The 8,091-nt window shown below is 44.0% G+C and overlaps 1 non-coding gene across 1 annotated transcript; it reads right to left on the minus strand.

Moving 5' to 3' along the window:
* Nucleotides 1-7,550: 7,550 nt before the first annotated feature.
* Nucleotides 7,551-7,622, minus strand: TRNAE-CUC (transfer RNA glutamic acid (anticodon CUC)). The gene has a single exon. It is a non-coding gene; the product is annotated as a tRNA-Glu (tRNA).
* Between the last annotated feature and the right edge of the window lie 469 nt (nucleotides 7,623-8,091).

The raw sequence follows: 8,091 nt of genomic DNA on the forward strand, positions 1-8,091 counted from the left end.
ACTACACAACGTTTCTTTTCCCTTCTTTATAAGCAAGTTTTCTATTGGTTTCCTCCCTCTTTATTTGCATATTTCCCACCCTTTTTGTTTTCCCTACCTTCCCACCTACACGTCATCCTGCCTCCTCAAGGACAGCTACCTATCAACGAGAGCCTCTCGCCTTTCCCTTCTAATACGTTTCTTGAAACCGTAATATGATACGGCTGACCCCCACCTCGCGCTGTAGAAGGGCTGGGCTGGATTTGTCAGGGGCTAGATGGGGAAAAGGGACGGAGTAGGGGCGGACTCTGCAGTATCTGGTTCTTTGAATTTATACGTTCTTAACTCGATAGACTTGGAAGGGCTAGACTCAAAGAGGACACCGATTTCGGTTTCTCTAGATTCTTTCTCACCGGGGCGGAAGTGAAAGCAGTCCTTCGAATTCAGGGGAGAAAGCCAGAATTTAGATATAATTGCGGCGCAGCTGGTCTCTTTCCACCCCCGAACAAAAGACAGCAGCAAAGAAAGACTCTTCCGAACTCGGTCTTATTTCGAGTGAAAAACGCGATGACTCGTTTTTAAACACATAGAAGTGCACCGCGCCTACAGGCATTGCAGTCAATGCAGCACGAGACTTCGGCTCACAGTCGACTGCAGGATTTCGGCTGGGAGGGAGCCCGAACGACCGGGAAAATGTAAACGGAGGGATATTTTGTTCGGGAGATTTTGAGCTGGGAATTCCAATCACCCACACCTGTAACTTCCAATATGATCAGTGGCTATACTGATCATATGCGTGCTTGTCCTACGTTGCACTCTCAGCCTGTCAGGATAAAACCAGGCTTCAGAGTTGTCTTGTGTTTATTTATTTATTTATTAGATTTATATACTGCCCTTCCAAAAATGGCTCAGGGCGGTTCACAGCATAATAAATACAAAACAAAACAACAATTAAAATCAAACTATTAAAACACAATAAAACCAATAAAACAGCTAAAAGCCCTGAAAATCAGGGCAACAATTTAAAATAATTTAAAACAGTTAATCATTTAAAACCCTGGAAGGCCAGGCCAAACAGGTAGGTTTTAACTTTATTTGTTTAAACTTTATTTGTAAAATCAGCTCTGTTTTGCCCTACATTTTCCACTTAGATAGGACACTCAGGTTGGCTTCTAGCAAAAGAGAAAAACAACAAAACCTAAATACAGCCCCACACCACGATGCCCCGCCCCAGCAGCTACCGTGATAATCGATGAGCGTGTGGCATACAACATCAGTCTCTAAGCAGACCGCTTTGACTTTCTGTCTGAACAGGCGGAATACGTCAGCCCTCTGCTCCCGCCATAAGTAATTTTATGTTGTCTACATACATTTATTAAGCCTAGAACAGTTAGCCTGGATGACGATATCACATTATTTTTGACTGCCAGGTTGCCAAAGTTCTTGATACATTTAAGCAAGCAGTGGCAGGATACAGGAGTTTTACCATGAAATATCCAAATCGTTATACAGTATTGGCAAAGAGCGCCATCTGTCATCATGAAAGGGAATTAGCTGAACGCCTTGTGGTCTTTCTGAAAAGCGGTTTTGCATATCGAGATTGACGAAAATTAAATATCATACTGACCACTATTTTATAAATGAGTTATTTCACTTTATATAAGACTAAAGGGAAGAAAACTGCATAGGAAAAATTCTGAAACAGTGCTGGTAGGAAAAGAGGTAATATAATCTACAGCGGCACTCAGCCTAGACAAATCCAAATGCAAACTAAGCTAGACGTTGCTTAGCTAGGGTAATCTTACATGCTTACAGTACTGGGTATTGTAACTTCTAGGTATTTCGCTCAGACTTTCTTTGGATTATAGATTTGCAAATACGTCATCATGACGAACACTTATTACACTGACCCACATTTCCTTAGGAATCACTCCGCGTGACATCAGTGGGCTTCTCTTGTAAAAGTAAAGCTGCATTCCAATGTACGTTACCTCGCAGGGAAGTTTCACTGAACTCCATACTTCTCCATTCCCACTTCTGAGGAAAATGGCATAAAATTAATCTACATATGGCCCAAATGATATGGGTTCCAAATAGGAGACTGATCTGCAGTCACTGGTCCCTTTTTATTGCCAATATAACAACCCGTGAAACTTAGCCAGCCAAACAGTTTACCTCTATTTTTCTTTTAAAATAAAATTTTGGTACCAGTAGAAGCTTGTAAAGGAGAGATTTTCAGGTTCTGTGGATGTTTCAGGATACAGGATCCACTTTCCACCCCTCTCCTGCAACATGGATCCCACTTTACTGCTCTTTTTCACCTCGTGTCTCCTTTTTCTCGTGCTTTCTCTGTTCATCTTCCTCTTTTCTTCTTTTGGGGACCAAGCAGACCTGACCTGATCCAGAATATTTGGAGCAGAGCAGATCCTCCTACATATCTGCTGCCAGGTAGGTGGGTGGGGTAGGAAGGCTAATCCCGTCCTTTACATACAGTCTTTTCCCTACCAATCTCCCCCAGTTAGTTACAACTATTACCCCCGTTGTGAGGGAGACACAACCTGCTACCCAACCCATACTCTAGCTGCTAGGTTTCCCTGTGTGGCTAAGAACAGCTTAGGGGTGGGGGGATGGGGTAACTCCAATACATGATGGGGAAGGGTTAAGTCCCCCTTTCCTCCAACACCACAACATGATCCGAGTCTCCGCCTTTGTCTTGGAAGCAATGAAGACTTGTGCCCCGCTCTCCACCCTTCCCTGCCCACTTTGCCCCTCCCACAGATTAAGAAGATGTGGGGGCAGCGTGCCTGTTTCAGCTCTGCCCGTCTTCTTTCTTCCCCCGTTTCCTTCTTTTCTCTTTCTTTAACCGTCTCTTTCACACACTCCTCTTTTTGTCCCAACCTGGTCGGCTTTTCACACTGTCATCGCCCATTCTTCTGTCCCGACTTTCTTCCCCGTTCTCTCCCTCTATGCCAGCATGGTGTAGTGGTTAGAGTGCTGGACTAGGACCGGGGAGAGCCGAGTTCAAATCCCCATTCACCCATGATACTAGCTGGGTGACTCTGGGCCAGTCACTTCTCTCTCAGCCTAACCTACTTCACAGGGTTGTTGTGAGGAGAAACTCAAGTATGTAGTACACCACTCTGGGCTCCTTGGAGGAAGAGCAGGATATAAATGTAATAATAATAATCTATGCATCAGGCTGCACAACTGACCATTCCCCCACCATCTCTCTCCGAGTCCTTTGCACTTGGTTGCTGTCTGGATCCTTCTCTTTCCTCCTCCTCCTCCTTCCTTCCTCCTCTCTCTTTTCTGCTCTTTCTCTTTGTCTCTCCCTCTCTCTGGTCGTCTCCAGGCTAGTTTCGCCCTGGTCGCTTACGGTGGGGAGAGTGAAAACGAATCCCTGCCCAGTCTGGAGTATGTGTCCAATATATGCTGCGGAAATCCCCTCCGAAGAAAAGACCTAGCGTGGACATGAGTGGCTGGCGAGATCCAGCTCAGCCTGCCACCCGCAGAACTGCCACCCGCAGAACTCGCACTGGGAGCTGCACTTGAGGGTCGGGGCCAGCAGCAGCAGAGGAGCACAGGGGGAAAATGAGAACTGGCATACAACACAACGGAACAAGGCTGGCATCAGGGCAGGGGCAGCTAACTCTGGCACTGCTCAAGGGTCCAGCATCATGGCCTTTGCTGATCCCGGGAAAAATGGTGGCAGCTTCCAGTTCAGCTGCTAAAAACGCCTCTCAGCTTCTGCCAGCCACAACCAACAAGGTTCCAAGCTCACAGGGATTAAATTCAGAGGTGCCCTTAGGTAACTTTGGAGCCTGGACCTAAAGGCCTTTTGGGGGGCCCCCACCATCACCACTGCTACTGCCGCTACTAGAAAAGGTGCAGAAAAGTCCTCAAAATGATCAGGGGCCTGAAGCACCTTCCTTATGAGTCTAGGCTACAGCATCTGGGGCTCTTTACCTTGGAAAAGAGGCAACTAAGGGGAAACATGATCAAGGTGTATAAATTATGCATGGAGTGGAGACAGTGGACAGAGATAAATTTTTCTCTCACTCACACAACACTAGAACCAGTGGTCATCCCATGAAACTGAAGGTTGGGAAATTTTGGACTGACAAGAAGAAGTACTTTTTCACACAGCGCATAATACATCTATGGAATTCTTTGCCATTGGAAGCTGGTGGTGATGGCCAGCAGCTTGGATGGATTTAAAAAGGGCTTACACAAATAAATTCATGGAGGACAGTTCTATCAATGACTACTAGTCTGGTGGCTGTGGGTCACCTCTAGCCTCAGAGGCATGATGCCTCTCAATACCAGTTGCAGAGGATGAATGACAGGAGAGAGGGCATGCCCTCTCTTCTTGCCTGTGACAAGAGGCATCAGGTTGGCCACTGTGTGAAACAGTATGCTGGACAAGATGGGCCTTGGGCTTGATCCAGCAGGGCTTTTCTTATTTTCTTACATTATGTTCTTACTATGGGCCAATTCAGATGATACTGTACCAGCCCACTCCATGTGATGAAAAGGAGGACGAACAGAGAGAGCATGGCCATTGGTTTGTTTTCTGTGGGCCAACTAGTATTTGGAGCGTGTACAGAGGTGCTCTTCAGATGAACATCCCCCACAAGCAATAGGCACAATATTCAGAGCATGCAATTGTACCCTCCTGTTTAATTCATATAAATATATTAATAACTGGGGTCTATGTAAAAGAACTACCCACTACCAATTCACCCAAAGTAACTCATTAGTTCATATAAATGAGTTTAGCCGTGTTAAGACCATGGTCTTAACAGATGTGTTATTTGGGCAATATATAGTCACTAGCTGACCGGGTGCATAGCATCTGCACCCCCCCTAGTTCGACTCTTCCCCCCACCACCACCTTCATCCCCTTCTCCCTGTCTTCCAGCGGGCGTCTCTGATGCCCACCCAGCCCACTTTTCTCCCCCCACCACTTGCGGTTTCTCCTGCCTCCTGCTGCCACCTGCTCTTCCTGGTGGCCCAGCTGCCTCCTGACCCCGGCGGGCGCTCAGGCCACTGCCTCACCACGGCTGGGGCCACTGCCACTGCCGCCGCCTCCTCACCGCAGCTGCTGCCATTTCCCCTGGCAGCAGCTCAATGGCCTCCTGCCGTGCATGAGCTCCCGCCGCCCAGCCAATCAGCTGGGCGCCAGGATGCACATTCTAAAGGCGCAAACAGGAGGATTATATATAGGGATGGTATGGCAGTGGAGGCTGGTAAGGGTGGGGCAGAGGAGCAGGAAATGAACCATAGATGCAGCTAGTTCGTATTCATATCATCCCCTGGCTGCCTCTTTGTTTCTTACCTCATCCTGCTCTAACATTAACCCCAGGCATGCAGGCTGGTATTAGCCAGGTTGGGGATAACCCACTAAATACCAGCCCATGCGCCTGGGGTTAAAGCTGTGGCGGCACAAAGTGAGATACAGAGACTAGCAGCTGGGGCAGGACAAAATGTTCTGTCTGTGGCTCATTTCCTGCCTCCTCACCACCCATACTGGCTGCCACTGTGATGATATACAAGTTTCAGCTTCGTCATACCTTGGAACTAGATGACTGGCAGTGGCAGAATGGAAAGTACCAGATTTCTCTCTTCACTAAACTACACAAATGAAGCTATTAGGCAACTTAAGCTATTACAGGTTCAGAGTTCCAAACTGGCAACCAACACCATTCGCATGTGATCAGTGTTCTCTCTAAATTTTTTCATCTGTGTGCAGTGTGCGGAATGAGTTTTGTCCTGGGCGAGAGTATCAAGGCAGTGTGTGCGCATATGTATTCCAAGTGGGGCCTTCCTGATTCAACCTGAGCGGGATCTAAAATTAACTGAATGGGCATCAGAAAATGTGCGAGCACGCATATGTGCAAGTCTTAGAGGGAACAGTGCATATGATAGAGAATTGCTTTCTTATAATGCATGTATTTGATGATAATGCATATATATTTGTTAAATATATCTTAATTTGGGATAGCGTGCACTTTGATGCTCACTTACATGCAAGAATGCCCCACTGAATACAATGTGACTAATTTCTGAGTAAACATCTATAATCATACACATTGTGATTGATCAAGATATTAATGTTTTATTGCCACAGAACATGGGGGGGGGAAGGGGACATTTCACCATTACAGCTGTCATTTATTTTATTTTGACCATTTAAAAGCCATCCTTGAGCACATAATTCCCAGGGCAATATAAATTTCATATGTGTGTATGTATATATATATATATATATATATATATATATATAAAATTTTTGAAATTTATATTGCAAAATGCAAAACTCTAAAGCTACTCAAAGAATATTCTTTGAGTAGCTTTAGAGTTTTGCATTTTAATGTGGGCTGCACAACCTAGAATTGGTTTTATGAAAGATTACTACAATCTGCCTTAAGAGTGCTTTTGTGCTAAAAGGCAAAGTATATATAATTTTTAAAATGTATATGAAAATGTGTGTGTGTATATACACACATATACAAATGTGTGTGTGTATACACATTGTGTGTGTATATACACACACACATGCATATATTTTATTGAATTTGTATATATAACATTTTGACCCAGTTTTCCTTGTAGTTACAACATAAAACAATTTACAAGAGACCAGGCATAACACAGAATTTAAAACAAACAGAAATAGAACAATAAAATAGCAAAAGTCACAATGATAACATCGTGTCAGTTCTGGCAGCCCAAAACCCAGCTGGCGGAGCTTTCTTCCCTCAAATATGATATCTCCATCATTCAAATCTTTCATTTAAGGGGAAGAGGAAGATTTAACCTATACGATTTCAGCCTGAGCTGTTAAAGGCGCAGCATTCCTGCCGGGGCGTGGGAAATTATGGCATTCTTTTCCTCTTCTCCGGTAGTCAAACATGCTGTTCGTTGTTCAGGATTGTAGGAGGCGCCCTGTGCACCGGATGGATGGTAATATAGTGTTTAGCATAGTTTAGCATAACCTTTCATAAAACCTCCTTCACCAAGATCGCTTGAATTTAAATCCGAACGCTCTCCAACAGATTAATCGATGTATGGAATCTAGTGGTTTGCTAACCATTTTGACACAGAGCATCTTTCTTCAGTTGATGCAAAAATTACTCTTTGGCACTAACTGTAATTATCAAGACGTCAGTAAATCTCATATTGACAACTCTTACTTTCCTCCTTGTTTTTATAGAACTAGGTTTTGAGCGAAAGGGAAAGTGTTGATGGTACTCTGCAATTAAGAGACCCTGAGGAATTCATATGTATTTATTTAGCATTTTTAGAAAAAACAGGTACACTGGAAACGTTTTTAAAATGATATATACTTTGCCTTTTAGCACAAAAGCACTCTTAAGGCGGATTGTAGAAATCTTTCATAAAACCAATTCTAGCTTGGGCAACCCACGCTAAAATACACAACTCTAAAGCTACCCAAAGAACAGCATTGCAAATTTTAAACCCTAGCAGGGGAATTATTCAGCAAAAATAGTTACGAGAATCAGTAATTTGGAGATAACAATAAAAAATAATTATAAATCAAAACGAGTTTCCCTGACCGGGAATCGAACCCGGGCCGCGGCGGTGAGAGCGCCGAATCCTAACCACTAGACCACCAGGGAACTTGGAAGCATTAACACCATCAAAAATTATATTCTGTCTTAACTGCATCGTACTGATAGTATAGAAAAATAGTTGGTTTTTCTTTTCCGTTTTTACCATGGGCTTTTCTGACAACGGGAAGTCGTAAAGTGATTACACTTTGCAGCTCCCGTTTGTCCGAGAAAAGCAGCAATGCAACGCTGTCCTTGCTTGTGGCTGTTCAGAGTTGTCACTGTTTTCTAGGCTTCTGCGTTTCTGCGTTACTTAGTAGTAGGTCAAATTTCAGGAGGCAATACACTTCCCATTTGAATATATCTCTACGTAAGTAAGTATAATTCTGCCGGGTAAATTTATGTCTGGCATTAATTAATCAATATCTAGAGAGTGTTGCTGTTTCTCATACAAACGAAGTTTCTTATCACAAGCCTAATGCAAGACTGTATAAGTAAAGGTGTGAGATAGATTAGGTTGTGGATTTATTATTCAACA

This window comes from Hemicordylus capensis, chromosome 1 (assembly GCF_027244095.1).
Source record: "Hemicordylus capensis ecotype Gifberg chromosome 1, rHemCap1.1.pri, whole genome shotgun sequence".
NCBI lineage: Eukaryota > Metazoa > Chordata > Lepidosauria > Squamata > Cordylidae > Hemicordylus > Hemicordylus capensis.